A 16,418-nucleotide genomic window follows, 5' to 3' on the forward strand; every position below is an offset into this window, starting at 1 on the left:
CGAGCGACACCAGCACTATCAACCTTCCCTCTGCTGCAGGCTTTGCCAAATTTAAAATAATATCTGCCCACTCGAGTAGTTTCCGCAGTACACCAACTCCATCTCCCCTGTACACAGTTTAAAATAGCTATTTGTCATGCTAGAGTGTGCCATATTCAGTCTGATGGCTAACTATCAAAATACTTCCTAGAGCCACTATTAAACACAACTGGTGTATCTTGCATTTCACCTGGGGAAAAGGAGTTCTAGAATTTGTTTATGAGACAGACAAAAGCATAACATTTAGATGTAAATACTGTTTGATGTCACATATATAATTAAGATAGACTAGATTTTGGTTGCTTGGAGAGATCTGAAGTATGTGTTTGTTTTTTTTCAGATTCTGCTATTGTTTCTTCTCCCTTATGTATACACTTAAATGAACATTAAGGTTAAAATATAAATATGCAATTTCACGCTGACATGAAATCACTATGTAAACTGATAATACATGTAATCTTCTGAAAGTATCCCAGACAGGATAAATTTAAAACATTTATCAAATAAATGGCTTATAAAAAAAAAAAACACAAACATGACAGGCACATTAGTAACAGGAGATTATACAGGTTAAAAATCAGATGGTCTTGGCTGTCATATAAAACATATATAAATATGTGGGATGGGGAGTTAGGTTCACCTACATTAAATTCATAAAGTGGTTTTAAACCAAGATTGCAATGTTTTAGTATGCTATGATAGTACTGTATTATAACCATTAGAAGGGAAGATATTAGCAAGTCTTAAAAAACCTTATGTTGATATCTATAGAAAATGAAATTGTAAATGGAAGTAACATTGTTGCTGCTGCACTGACTGGAAAATAATGAAATTAATGTTGTGTCAGTATACGCTTTCCATGCCCTTAAGAATAACAGAACAGCAGTGCAGTCAAATAAAGTAATACAAGAATGACTTGCTCTAGCAGTATCATGATATATTGCCCATAGAATGTGATATCACCTTGGCTTTTCCATTTGTAGAGGTATTAGAATTTTACACAGTTAGCTCAAACTTCAATAAAAGTTAGCTGACATACATGTCTTTCAAACCGTTAACCATAGGATTCAAAAAGTTTTGAAAGATGCACGTAAAAAAGTAGGCTGGGATTTTTTAAGGAACCCAAGGGAGTTGGGAACCTAGCTGCTTTGAAAATCCCAGCTGTAATAAACACCTATTTTCCTACTTCGAAGAATCTGTGGTTTGACATAGCTAATGTATGGAAGTTGTGGGAGCTATTTAGCTATATTATTACCTATTAGCTTTTGATATTTGACATTTGAGTCAAGGGTTCAAATAGCAGTATTATATTAGAGAATGTTTCCCAATGAATTTAAATGGCTTATAGCAGGGGTAGGCAATCTATGGCACACGTGCCAAAGGCGGCACGCGAGCTGATTTTCAGTGTCCCTCACACTGCCCCTGGGTCCTGGCCACTGGTCCGGGCGGGCTCTGCATTTTAATTTAATTTTAAATGAAGCTTCTTAAACATTTTAAAAACCTTATTTACTTTACATACAACAATAGTTTAGTTCTATATTATAGACAGAGACCTTCTAAAAACGTTAAAATGTATGACTGGCACGCGAAACCTTAAAACAGAGTGAATAAATGAAGACTCGACACACCACTTCTGAAAGGTTGCTGACCCCTGGCTTATAGGATATTTCCTTAAATTTTAGATCTGAGTGTCGGCAGCTGCTTGCTACTGTAGGATACAGAAGATCGGCTGTAAGCCCCCTTGGTGTAGGGGCCTTAGTTAGGTGATTTATCTATGTAGCTTGCCAAGTTAAACACAAAATGGATTCAATTTTTCTTTTTAAATAAATTTCCTGTAGAAATTCAGGGGAGGAGGTAAATCCAACAAGCTCTACTGGGCACCAAGTACAAATTACCTAGAGGTTATGAAATTGCCATGCTCTCAATGGCACTATATCACCTCCCCCCATAAGCAAGCAGATTATTTAATCTCAGCAGTCATGTGCCTTGGTCAAGTCCTGCGATATGGGATATGCAAAGCTTCAAGCTAGGAGACTCAGCTACTTCTAGGGGACAAGGGGCTCAAAATTGCAATGTATGAGAAAGTGTTTAAACATAGGAGTAAAAAAAGAAGTGAGCATTTTCTAGAAGCAACTGTTTCATTTTTCCAAAACTGGACAAATCCAATACTCTAAGGAGTTGGTCATACAAAGGAGATACAAATCAGAAGTGTCATACCACAAACTACGTGAAATGATGTATTTGTGTACATACGCCCATCTGGTTCTACTTTGTCTCTTCCTCCTCTTCTCCATTAGCTATTCGTTTTACAATGGTTATTCAGGCAGAGAGCAACTTGAGATGAACCCTTCAGTGAAATACACAGCAATTTCAGACACATGTACAATACGATCCAAAGTGCCTTTGTCTTCAGGAACTATACTCCCTCTACCTCCTAAAACTAGCCAGCTGAATACATTCCATCTTCTGATTTGTTTTATGGCCAAGTGCCCATCCCCTAGAGATAAGAATCTAGAAACACGCTGTTCATTTTGTTGCCCATTTAGATGAGTAACAGTGATGAAAACATGATTGGGAGAAGAGTGGCGTTCTTCCCAGACTCCAATTCCAATCCACTTCTGTTCCTATCGCTTTTGGTTGGAAAAAGCCCTACAATGCAAGTGCAGTAGGAAACCAGCAGAGGTCTCTTTACTATTCTTTAAACAGGCAAAACTGAACTTAATTTTAAAAGGACACAGCAGATTGAGTCAGTTCCACTGCAAAATAGTTGCTATGTAGCCACCTGGATTCCCCTTGCAAAAGCAGCATAAGAGCAGATGTAACTGCAATTTCTCTGTATTCATGAGACTGTTTAGCAGTCTGGCTTACCTCTGCCAGAAAACAAGAACACAAACACAGCAGTACAACTGTATCCACATAAGGGCACAACCTTAACTAAAAGGCTGCCTAAAGCTCTGGGATGAATACAATAGTCAAAAAAAACTTTTCTCCTCTGGCTCAATGGAACGCTCTACAACAGTGGTCTCCAACCTTTTTATGCCCCAGATCACTTTTTAAATGTAAGGGCAACCCAGCATCTACCCCGCCCCTTCCCCAAGACCCCACCTACTCCATCCCCTGCTCTCTTCCCCCCCACCCTCACTCACTTTCACCGGGCTGGGGTAGGGGTTCGTGAAGGGGTGCGGGCGGAGGCTTTGGGCTGAGCCTGGGGCAGGAGGGGGTGACGGCTGCAAGCTGTGGGAGGGTGTTGGGGTGCAGGAGGGGGCTCCGGGCTGGGGTAGGGGCTTGGGATGCAGGAGGGGGTACAGGGTGCTGGCTCTGGGAGGGGGGCTGGGGCAGGGGATTGGGGTGCAGGCTCTGGGAGGAGACTCAGGGCAAGGGCTTGGGGTACAGGAGGGGGCTTAGGGTGAGGGCTCCCGCCAGGCGGCACTTACCGCAGGCAGCTCCCGGTCAGCAGCGCAGCGAGACTAAGGCAGGCTTCCTGCCTGCCCCAGCCCCACACCACTCCCGGAAGGGGCCAATGCACATCTGTGGCACTGCCCCTCTCTGCAGGCACCACCCCCAAAGCTCCCATTGGCCACAGTTCCCCATTCCCAGCCAATGGGAATTGTGGGGATGGTGCTTGCAGGCAGGAGCAGCGCGCAGAGACCCTTGCCCTGAGGGCATGCTGGCCGCTTCCAGGAGTGGTGTGGGGCCGTGGCAGGCAGGGAGCCTGCCTCAGCAGCAGTCCTGCTACACCCCCGTAGATTGCGATTGACTAGGAGAGTCCCCAAGATCGACCAGTCGATCACGATCAATGGGTTGGTGACCGCTGCTCTACAATAAGGGTCTAGAGCTCATCTGTACAGAAGACAGAACTTTATCTGGGGCCAGACCGAGAAGGGAAAAGAACTTCGCCAGGAATTAAGGGCCATCACAAACCACACCACCTTCCACTCTGAAGTGCAAGGTGCATTCCTTGGACATTGCTTTCTCTAATACATACATAGCAATTAGTATATAAATAAAACCCTAACCAAAACAAGATGCTCCACTGCACACCTTTCTCCCTCCAAAGAGAGGAGGGAAGAACAAACCAACACATGACAGATATTAGTCATGTCACTAAAGCATTCAGTTAGCGCTCAGATACCATGGCAATGAACATGGTATAAGAACCTGAATAGAACTATTAACTGTGAAAAAATAAAAATAAAAATTTTAAAAAATGGCAGAGCTTTCAGGGACAATCGCAGCACAATCAACTACTTTTAACTCAAAGGAATGCCATCTTTAATCAGTTTCTTTGGCGTCCCTCAGTTTACCCACCTGTCAAATAAGATAATGGCCTCACAATCATGTTGTGAGGTTTACTTTAGTGCCTAAAGCCCTTTGAGGGGGATTAAAAAAAGTTTATAATATTAAGCAATATTAAGAAGCTAATTTAAATCCTGAAAAAGGCAGAAAAATTCAGTAGTCAAGTGTTAAGGATAGCATTTCACTGAAAAGCTACATGGGCAGTCAGCCACTCTTTGGAGATTATTTGCAGTACTACCTGGATAACTGGATTATTGGGCAGGCAGGCTCAATTTTTAGTCAGCATTTCCCATCTTTCTGGTTGAAATCAAACCATTTCTGGACTTCCGTGAGGTTGCATTGTCTGACCCAAGCTTGTCTCATCTACAGATTATCACAATATCTTCAGTGTTTATAAGAATTGCAATCTTTTCATCTTCCTTAAATGTACTGTGGTAGGAGTTATTCTGCAAGCTGCAATGGGTAATCAATTGCAATGACACATTTACTGGATTCTATCCCTTTTTTTTGGCACAGACTTCCAAAGTGACTTAGACAAGGAAACTTATGCCTCAGTTTCCCTAGGAATAAAATGACACTTTTCTACTCCAGAAGAAAGTTGAAAGATTTAATACAGTAATGTTTATAAAAGATGTGAGATACCTCACTGAAGGGGTTATATAAGGGCAATGTATTATTCTTGTTCAATTAACAAGACTCTTAAGTGTGGCCCAGTCACCCAACGGGGCAGTCATTTTATAGTATTTATTACATCTACTATGCAACAGCTGTAAAAAGCAACAGAGGGTCCTGTGGCACCTTTAAGACTAACAAAAGTATTGGAGCATAAGCTTTGGTGGGTGAATGCCCACTTCATCAGACGCAAGTGTGGTCTGATGAAGTGGGCATTCACCCACGAAAGCTTATGCTCCAATACTTCTGTTAGTCTTAAAGGTGCCACAGGACCCTCTGTTGCTTTTTACAGATTCAGACTAACACAGCTACCCCTCTGATATGTAACAGCTGCTATACTACTTCTCAGAGAGGGTTACAGGCATACTTAACACATTGGCCTGCACATTCCATGTTGTGGAGCTGCTTATATTGTGAAAGTGGTGTTCCAAAGCTGTCTGTACGAGTTATTTGTAGCTTTAAATGCTTCAGCAACACATGTACTAGGAATGGAGTAGTCCAATAGGCACGAGTCTTCTGCAGAGTTCAGACTAGTAGTACCTTTAACAATACACCTCTACCCCGATATAACGCTGTCCTCGGAAGCCAAAAAATCTTACCGCGTTACAGGTGAAACCGCGTTATATAGAACTTGCTTTGATCCGCCGGAGTGCGCAGCCCCGCCCCCCTGGAGCGCTGCTTTACCGCGTCATATCTGAATTCGTGTTATATTGGGTTGTGTTATATCGGGGTAGAGGTGTACAAAATGCTAAATGTAACACGCTCAGGACAGACACTAAATAAATACAGAATAATTTAATCTTTGGGTTAGTATTTTATACCAAAAAAAGCACCTTTCATTAAATCTCTTCCTCCTCCCCTCCCACTTTAAGACTGTCAAATATCCAGCCCAGCCTGCCCTATGCACTTACATGACAGGGCATATTCAGATTGTGTAGAATAAATTTTCATTTAAATAGAAAGTTTCCAAGCATCATGGTTGCAAAGAAACTCAACTTGCGCTGGAAGGTTAACCAGTCTGTCATCTGGAATTTACAGACAACCTGAATCATTGGTTCTGTGCTATGAGAACCCCTTACCTATATACTCTCCATTCATTTTACTGGGTTATTAACTGGAAAACCTGATTATACCAAGTATCATTTCAGCAGACAGATGGGGAAAGCAGGGGGGATCAAAACACACATGGAGGGAACTGGTATTGCTATAAGGAAGGAGATGCAGAAGAAAGTGGGACGCTCACAAGGAAGAGGTAGGAGCAAGAGAAAGGGGAAAGGCAGAGAATCAAAAGGCAAAAATAGTGGCTGTTTCCAAAAGGTGATCTTATTTTCCCCAATTAGTGATGCTGAAGGGGACAAAGTATGAAATAACTAAATTTAGTTTCTACATACAGGTCATACTTTAGCTTTTTTTTTTTTTGCACACTTCCCCATTTACAACCAAAGAAGTTCTGCCAAGGACTGAGTTGAGTATGTAATCCTAACTTCCTACCCTGGGCCCAATGATCACTATTAACATTTAAGTTTGGCTTCCTCTGCACTGTTTGAGACTCCCAAGGTATCTTCACTTCTGCAGGTGGGCATTACAAATAGGTATTTTCACATGTTGGTGTATGGAGACCACCCCCAAAGTAAATTAAAAAACACACACAAAAAGGCAAGTCTCCAGGGCCCAAAATTAGTTGTTCAAACTGGGCTTAAATGGCATTGCTATTCACAAGCACATACCATAGAATGAGGTGATGGTACTCTTTTTTTTTTTTCCCCCCCTCAAATTAGATATACAATGAATGAGTAGTATAAAGGAAAGAAACTGAATGAAAATGAGACCACCGTATTATAGTGCATGTTGGTTGAACAAGGATTCTGTTGTCTTCTGTGTAACAGTATTCTTCACTGAGTTAGTGAGCCAAGTATTTGGACAAAGTTTTAATTAAGTTAACCATTTTCATATCAGCAGTACAAGTGATCACCTGTGTCCAGGCTGAAATTGTATACCTTCTATAGCAGCCAGTCGGCCTAATAATTGTTCCTTCCTGATACACTTCTTGACCAACAGAATCAACTGCATAATCAAGAATAGTCAAGAGCAGATTTTACATCTAGATATGATCTAACTTAAAAAAAAAAGAATGCTTGTGTATTGTTGGAAATACAAGAGTTAAAGTGAATAATAATCCAACTCCTACATTACATATATAGGCCTCAAGTTTGTCCTGTGATATACCCAGGCAATTTCTAGTGGAATTGGATGTGCGTGACAGTAGAATTCTGCCCCTTGCGTACAGGTCTGTCGCATCTTACGCTGGGGTTACGTTCTGCGGTCAGCGCGTAAAGTGAAAATCGCATATAGTCAAAATTCCATTGAGTGTAATGGCAGGCGGAATCGCCCGCACTACAGGTACAGTACTTAAATTGTTGTTTTTCCTCTTTTTTTTGCCGACCGCGCAAAGCTGAATTCACTCATGTTAAATGCGCATAAGATGAGACAGACCTCTATTATGGATATATTTAGCAACACAGATATTCATCTAAAATATTAAGTTTGCAATCTCAGTGGGCTAGGTTGCTACAAGAGCCTTAATTTGTGTCTTTACCGATTTCAGTGTTTACAACGCTAATCCTAACGTTATGCTATGTTAATTTGCATATAAACAGCATGCCTGTCCATGCTTAAAGAACAAATTACAATGTGCACCAAGCCTCCAGTAACCTCATTTTGGAAAGTATGTGCAAAATTTGGTGGTGTTAAAGGTCCGATGAATTTTGCCCAAGGACAAGAGCTAGCAAGGAAGGCTCATTAAAGTACTAATAGCTCCAGCTTGATTGAGTTTCCAAAAAAAAACAAAAAACAAAAAACCAAACCACAGTACACTAGGCACTTGGACCTGTCTGCCCTTTGAATTAGACTCTACAACATGCAGGTGTCTGCAGAGATGTAAGATGCATGCAGCTTTTTAAATAAAAAGCAAACATCCCCAAATTTAAAAACGGAACATTTTAATTGCACTCAAGTCTTTAAGGCTCTTATTTTTATTTGAATTCTTATAAGACTGATGTCACTGTATAGAAGTGAAAAAAGATTGTCAACGTCAATCAGAAAACCACTTGAATGCAAAAAACAGCTAACACTTAGCCGGCACTTTCATAACAGCGATCATTTTGGCATGCCACCCAGTTCAGACTGGATTCCTTCCATTTTGGGCCAGCATCTAATAAAATTTCATTATAATTCTACTGAGTCATTCCGCAGCCTTAGAATTTCCTGTTCCAGCAGAACACAGACACAGCTTAACGGATGTTGCGGAAACTTAAAAAGGAAGCCTGGCTCCACTCATCTTGTGCTTACAAACCACTACTAAAGTCACTCCCCCAAATCCACATATGCTGCTAAACCTTAATTTGATCCATCATATGTCTGTGCTCACAAATTCAACACAAGCTTTGTTTATTAAGTGAGACTCAAATGGACTTTGAGGCTGAAGACTCAGATGTAAATTATATAAGCAACAGCCCATATACATATGAGGTGGGTTGGAAGGGTCTGTGTTTTAAATTTAAAACTGCTATATAGATAAAAATGAATTTACTACCATAGAAAGGTGCTTGTCTGACAACCCTACAGACCTGATTAAACGTTGCTCAGTGGTACATCATAGTACATCGTACATAAACTGTCTGTAATGGGCCACTCTCTTACCACTTCAAAAGTTATTTTTCCTCCCTTGATATCCTGCTGTTAATTGATTTATCTTGTTACACTGACCTCACACTTGGTAAAGCAACCCCCATCCTTTCATGTATTTATACCTGCACCTGTATTTTTCACTTCATGCATCCGATGAAGTGGGTTCTAGCCCACGAAAGCTTATGCCCAAATAAATGTGTTGGTCTCTAAGGTGCCACAAGGACTCATCGTAGGCAGTGTCACACTTAGGTTATTTGCAGAGCACTGGAAATAGACCTCAATTCTAATCTCTAGGGACCACATTTAAAGAGTTATAGTAGGTTATTCTTCACACCCATAAAATCCTTGGCCTTTTTCCTGCAACTGGCAACATAGTGCTAGTTGTTGAAGCACCACCTCATTCCATGTAACCTGTTGAATAGCTGAAGATTGCCACCTGGCAGGCCCCAACCGGCCCTAGATTTTGACCAATGGCCTACAGGTGAAGGCCTCTATACCAATTAGCCATCCAATGAGCAACCACAGTGTAACAGCTTGATTTTTTATTACATTACAAATTTGGTTTATAAGGGCAATTGTATTGATCTAATATAGTCTTCTGTAAGGCATCTGACTTGGTGCCACATGGCATTTTGATTAAAAACTAGAAAGATAAAATTAACATAGCAAACATTAAATGCATTAAAAGACAGCTAACTGATAGGTTCCAAAAATGTACCTTAAGCAGGGATACACTGAATGAGTGTTTCTGCTGCGATCCCACAGGAATCTACTCTTGCCCTATGCTATTTAACATTTCTATTAATGAATGGGGGCGGGGGGGGGGGGGAGAAAGAGAGTCACTGAAAGTTTGCAGAGGACACAAACATTGGGGGAGGAGTAAATAAGGATGAGGACAGGCTACTGGTAGAGTGATCTGGATCACTTAGTAAGCAGGGCACAAGCAAACAATGTGTTTTAATGTAGCTAAAAGTAAATATACACATGTAGGAACAAAATATGTAGGCCATATAGATACAATGGGAGACTATCCCTGGGAAGCAAGTGACACCGAGTTTTGGGGGTCGTGGTAGATGATCAGCTGAACAAGAGCTTCCAGTGAGGCACTGGAAGTGAGATCTCCCTTTTGAATCCACTCTGCCATCAGCAATGTTCTGTTTTTCAAAGGGTTCATCAGGTGTCACAGAATGTTTAACATTCCACCCGCTCCAGACATTCAGGTAACCATCTATCCACTTGCTGAGGCCAAAAAGGCTAATACATGCCTTGGATGAACAAATAAGGGAACCTCAAGTAAAAGTAGAGGTTATTTTACCTCTATATTTTGCACCACTACAACTGCTACTGAAATACTGTGTCCAATTCTGGTGCCCACAATTCAAGAAGAATGTTAATATATTGGAAAGGGTTCAGAGAAGAGCCACAAGAATGATTAGGACCCTACCAAATTCACAGTCCATTTTTGTCAATTTCATGGTCAAAGGATTTTAAAAATCCTAAGTGTCATGATTTCAGCTATTTAAATCTGAAATTTCACAGTGTTGTAACTCTAGGGGTCCTGACTCAAAAACGAGTTGCGTGGAGAGGTGTCGCAGGGTTATTGTAGGGGGCGTTGTTGTACTGCTACCCTTACTTCTGTGCTGCTGCTGGCGGCAGTGCTGCCTTCAGAGCTGGGCAAGCTGGAGAGCAGTGGCTGCTGGCCAGGAGCCCAGCTCTAAAGGCATAGCAGTTGCCAGCAGCAGCGCAGAAGGAAGGATGGCATGGTATGGTATTGCCACCCTGACTTCTGCGCTGCTACCTGCAGAGCTGGGCCCTTAGTCAGCAGCTGCCGCTCTCCAGCCACCCAGCTCTGAAGGCAGCAGCGCAGAAGTACGGTCGGCATGGTATGATGTTGCGACCCTTACTTTTGTGCTGCTGCTGGCGGTGGCTCTGCCTTCGGTGGCTGTTGGCCAGGAGCCCAGGTCTGGTCTCCAGCAACCCAGCTCTGAAGGCAGTGCAGAGGTAAGGATGGTAATACTGCGACTTCCCTAAAATAACCTTATGACCCCCTGCAACTCCCTTTTGGGTCAGGACTCCTAATTTGAGAAACGCTGTTTTCCCCCATGAAATCTGTTTAGCATAGGGTAAAAAGCACACAAAAGACCAGATTTCATGGTCTGTGACGCGTTTTTCATGGCCATGAATTTGGTAGGGCCCTAAGAATGATTTAAAAACATGCCTTATAGTGATAAGGAGCTCGGTGTATTTAGCTTGAGTCTGACAAAGACAAGGGCAAGGGGTGGTGATTACAGGCTATAAGTATCTTCATGGGAAACAAATATTTAATAATGGGCTCTTCAATATAGCAGACAAAAGATATAATACTATACAATGGCTAGAAGTTGAAGGTAGGCAAATTAGGAGTGAAAAACAAGGCGTGAATTTTTAACAGTGAGCGTAATTACTTGGAACAACTTGCCCAGGGTCATGGTCGATTCTCCATCACTGACAATTTTTAAATCAAGATTGGATTTTTTCTAAAAAAAAAAAAAATATATATATATATATATATATATATATATATATATATATATATGCTCTAGAAATTATTTTAGGGAAGTTCTATGGCCTATTGTAGACAGAAGGTCAGACTAGATCACCACAATGGTGTCCCTTCAGGTCTGAGAATCTATGAATCCCAGGAAGTCTTAACTACTTGTGTCACGAATCAGGCGGACGTCACCAGTAACAAGTGACAAAAACAACTATAATTTAGAGAAGCACACTAATCTGAAGTGCATTATTGTGATGTACCTATTCCCCAGCTATTACAGTTTTCAAAAAGGGAACAAACTCAATTTTGGATCAAAAATTGTGGTTTTTATAAAAGCTCAACAAATAAAAGATATGGGTTTCTTTAACGTTCCAGTGAAGGTTATTTAAAAAATAAAATAAATAAAAATAAATAAATATATATTATTTATTTTACACACACACACACCTTCAAGTATTTGCAACCCAAGCACTGCAGTACTAAGAAATTCAATAGTGAATGTGATTTCATTTTTATCCAAGCTTAAAATACAGAGTACAGAAAATGGAATGAAGAAAATTAGATTTAAGTTGTCATTTTAATAATCTAAGATTATTAGCAAACAAAGTTACAATACAATTTAAGCTGAGTGTCCCTTTAACCATTTACATATATTAAATCAGGTCTTGAATTACCATCAAGGTAATCTTTCTTAACTCATGAGTTTCCATTTACAGCCACTTGAAAGGAAAACTGGCTCTCACTGGAGGAGAATTTTATTCAGTGTGCCCGAGCCCCTTATTTTAGGCAAAAACACTCAGTTTAGAACCTCAGCAAATTCTTAAACATCTAGCTGTTGACTGCCCACTGCTTAACATACTAGCCAACAGTTTTTGAAAGAGCACGACATTAGAGATCTCACTTTTGAATCCACTCTGCTGTCAGCAATACAGTTCTGTTTTTCAAAGGGTTCATCAAGTGTCTCAGAATGTTTAACATTCTGCCCTCTCCAGACAACCATCTATTCACTTGCTTGTCTGAATTATGTTTCATGTTGTCTAGTCTTCAGGACTCCAAGCTTCTAAAATGAGTCTCAAAAGGCTTCACCTATAGCCTCATGTTCTTTGCCACCTGTGCAGCCTAGGAAACAGGAGTCCTCTAGAGGTGATTTCTGTATCTTTTTTATACCGCTAAAAAAAGCATCAAAAGCACAAGCAGCTACGAGGTGCTTCTTTTGTCTGAGTGCACTTTTTTAGCTGCACTATCAAGCTGGTTCCAAATCTACATTGGTGCGATCTTCCAAATATCTGAACTTGCAAATTTAATGGATATGTTTTTATGGATCAGTTAGTAACTTTATATATAAAAAGAAGAGTGATTTAATGTATTGGGCTTCTATGACCTGGGCCCTCTTGGTGCTAATTGGCAGAGACCACAGGGGTGCACCAGGCTTACAGGGATCCACTGGGTCTGGTATCTTCATATATGACAGGTTTCAGAGTAGCAGCCGTGTTAGTCTGTATCCGCAAAAATAACAGGAGTACTTGTGGCACCTTAGAGACTAACAAATTTATTCGAGCATAAGCTTTCGTGGGCTACAACCCACTTCTTCGGATGCATATAGAGTGAACCATATATTGAGGAGTTCACCAACAGGTGTCATGTGAGTTCTCTACTGAAAGCTTGTGTCACACTGATCATCGGAATCACGAAGTGTATGTATGCGTAACATATAAGGAGTCATTTATATACTGACACTTATGGTCTTAAGGTCTGGGTTGGGGATAGTGACCAGAAGATGCTTGCTTACCTGTCATGCTACATATAGACTGAGTTGCATACTTCAGAATGAATGCCTACTTACAGTCTGAGCTGGATGCTAATGAAGGGATTGTGAAGTCTTCAAGGAGGGAAATTTACAGGAAGAAAAACCATAAGAGAGGGTACTGTTTGTGAGTGAAGATAATAAAGTCCAAAAAAATCTAACTGCAGGGACAGGGACAGACAGACTCTGCATCCTTCACAGATGGGACAAGCTGCCAGCTGCCTTGTCTTATGAATGGAGGATCTAAGCCAGTTTGGCTGTTTAGTCTAGAAAGGCTGTTATGGTTTTATTTTGTATATAACCATTTGTTTCCACTAATTCTACCTGCTTCTTCTCAAATCTGTTAAACAAACATCTTGTTTTTACCATAAACATATCTAAGTGCTATGTGTTGAGCAGAGTAGTGATCCCGAGGTGTAACCGGTAAACCAGCGTGTACTATTCCTTTGGGAGTAGCGCATCAGAATTCTGTGAGCATCCAGTGAAACAAGGGCTAGACACCCCAGGGGGATGCTTGGAGTGCTGGGGGTTTGGAATGTGCCTATCATTAACCTGAAAAGAAAAAGCAGGGCCTGCAAGGCCATGCTTGTGTTGCTAGAGGCTGGTGAATTTGGGGAATTGATCTACAGTAGGCACAGACAAGGCTTCATCTCACTAAGGGCAGATGGTAGTGAGATCCTTACAACCCTGGGTATCTCCAGGAAGCACCATAGCTTCTCTACTAAAAGAGACCTTTTTTAGAGCTTTCCTGGGATGAAGATATGGAAGAGAGTTGAAAGTACATCTATTTCCAAACCTTTAGACCAGAGAAACACCCAATTAAGTCGTTGATTGATATTCTACACTTTTTGATACATACTGTTGGCAAGTCTATATTAATGCTCATGAAAGATAGTTTAGTGTGCTTGCTTCTTTTTCTGCATTTTTCTTCTGTATCATAATTAGTACCTTTTAATTTGCTTTCCTAGTTTATGCAAGTCCTACCCAAAATTAAAATTCTTCACTCTTCTGCTGTAATATGAATTTGAGAACTAGTCAAACTCCTCCTAGAATTGATGTTTATTTCTGTGCAGCTGGCCAAAAAGTCAAAATAAAATTAAAAATGTACTTGTGAAGATGGAGAATTGTACCTTTGGCTATCTTTATGAAGACAAAGAAACTGGTGTTGTGCACATTTACGGTTTTGTTTTCAGTTATTTAGCAGATCAGGGATGAACATCTTTAAAAAGATGATGTATGCCAGTGACAGGAGAGAGTATAGAGGCTAAAGCACAAGACTGTCTTTCCAGCTGCTATCTTGGTGCACTGTCTCAATTTTAATTTGTGACTCAATTCACCTATTAAGTGGATTTAAAAACCCCTTTATTGCAGAGAGGTGTTTTGAAGATCAATTAAGTTTAGATAAGCTGCTTCAAGAGCATCTCAGGTAAGTGGTGTTGAGCCAAATAATATTCATGACTATGTACACACTAAATTTGAGTTCAACTTAAATTGGTTCACACTGCAACAATTTAACAGCTAGCAGTAAGTTTTCCTCTGTCTGGATTATGAATAGCTGGAAGAATTTTTTGGAAAGCCATCTTTCCAAGAGAGTTAGGGTTGGTCTATACTGTTCTGCTGGTAAAATGTATGTATGTATGTATGTATGTATGTATGCTTATTTATTTGCGCTGACAGAGATGCTAGTAAGAGCCCTAGAATAGGTATAGTTACACTGGTGTAAGTGTGCTTATACTGACATGGGAACTGCAATAAGCAACACTAGTCAGCCACCTTCGCTGCATCCTCATTAAGGGGTTTGCCACTTTAGCTATGTTGACATTGAAAGCTGCAAAAACTTCTTGCACGGACAAGCTTTTAGTTTTAGGGCTCAGAACAAACTAAACTAGTCATCTCACAAAGAAAGCAATTTTGGAGAATTCTATTTGATTGAAAGGGACCTAAAAAGTATTCTTTTAAGAGGAATTACAATATTAATTTTTACATCTGTGTAAGACAGGTTCTAGGGAAACAACCCCACAACATTGCCATTAAATATACTTCTTCTGCAGTGTACAATTTGAAGTTTCACAGACCAAGGTCACAACTCAATTTTGCATATATAGAAGAAATCTCCACTTAAAGTAAAGTTTAAGCAAATCACCCATAGACCTAAAAAAAGAATTTAATTCAAAATAACTGAAGCCTGGATCGTATGTACTAATTTAGTGAGTTACATTTTAATGGCTCTGGCAAATGGATCTTATCAGTTGTCCATAGACTTATTTAATAAGTAGTGCTCTGTCCAGGCTATTTTTCAAATTCTTATCCATCTTGCAGCATAAATGAAAAATCTCAAGTGACTATCCATAATGTGTTTTATTGAGACTTTAGGCATCCATAAAACCTTCATGTGTGGTGCAGAGAGTTCCAACATAAATACAACAACAATTGTTTGATTTGTATTTGGCAAGAACAATCTGGAAACTGAAAGAATCACTCACGGTTGGAGAAAGGCTTACATTAAAGTTGAATACAAGCCCAAACATTTGTCAGTGTTCGGACTACAAACCACCTTCTTGGACACTACCCGAGTACTCTGTACAGAGACTGCTTTCTGTCTACTAGGAGACTTGCTAAGTGGTAAACCCCTGAAAAGAACAAAAAGATTTGTGGTAGAAGCACCGTGATCACTGTTCAGAGGCCGTTTAAATTAGGGAACTGCCCGCAGAGCCTATGGAGCAGTCTAATTTCCCCTTCCTTTCTGGGGTGAGGGAATACCTGTATAAGTGGTTTAAATATGCTCTAGTTTCTGAGGACACTATTGTCAATAAGAATCCATTTGGCTTCCCCAGCCATCTTTGGAGGATCAGAACAGAGCCACAGGCCACTATGGGCAGGTCTATACTACCGCTTGAGTTGATCTGACTTGCATCACTCAGCTGTGTGAAAGAGACTCCCCCAGAGCGACACAAGTTACAGCGACCTAAGCGCTGTCCACACCAGCGCTATAGAGCTTCCGCCTCTCACAGAGGTGACGTCATCATGCTGATGGGAGAGTGCTCTCCCATCGTCGGCACAGATGTGCTGAGGTAGCACTTCTAGTGTAGACCTGCCCTGAGGCTCAGTGTATTTTTAAAAAGTACCTTGACACCGGTGTATCCTAGTGCCCACCACTGCCCTATTCGAATAGGAGTTAAGCACATATAGTTGAATTTGTTGCTCCACTGCATTGGAACATGAATGGCTGAGAGGCAGCAACAGCATACCAGGGCTTACGTTTAAGGAGACGAGAAAGCCTGAAGTACTGTGAATGCTATACGTAGAGATTGGGCAATGCCCTCTACTTGATATCGAGCCTTCAAGTTTAGAAGATGACTAGTTAAAACCAAGCAGGACCATCTACTC

At 40.8% G+C, this 16,418-nt stretch overlaps 1 protein-coding gene across 1 annotated transcript in view; it reads right to left on the bottom strand.

The window, feature by feature from the left end:
- The window catches only part of CAPZB (capping actin protein of muscle Z-line subunit beta), a 111,471-nt gene that overhangs the window by 54,001 nt on the left and 41,052 nt on the right, over positions 1-16,418 (bottom strand). The gene's annotated exons all lie outside the window — the stretch shown is intronic.

This window comes from Emys orbicularis, chromosome 22 (genome assembly GCF_028017835.1).
Source record: "Emys orbicularis isolate rEmyOrb1 chromosome 22, rEmyOrb1.hap1, whole genome shotgun sequence".
Classification (NCBI taxonomy): Eukaryota; Metazoa; Chordata; order Testudines; family Emydidae; genus Emys; species Emys orbicularis.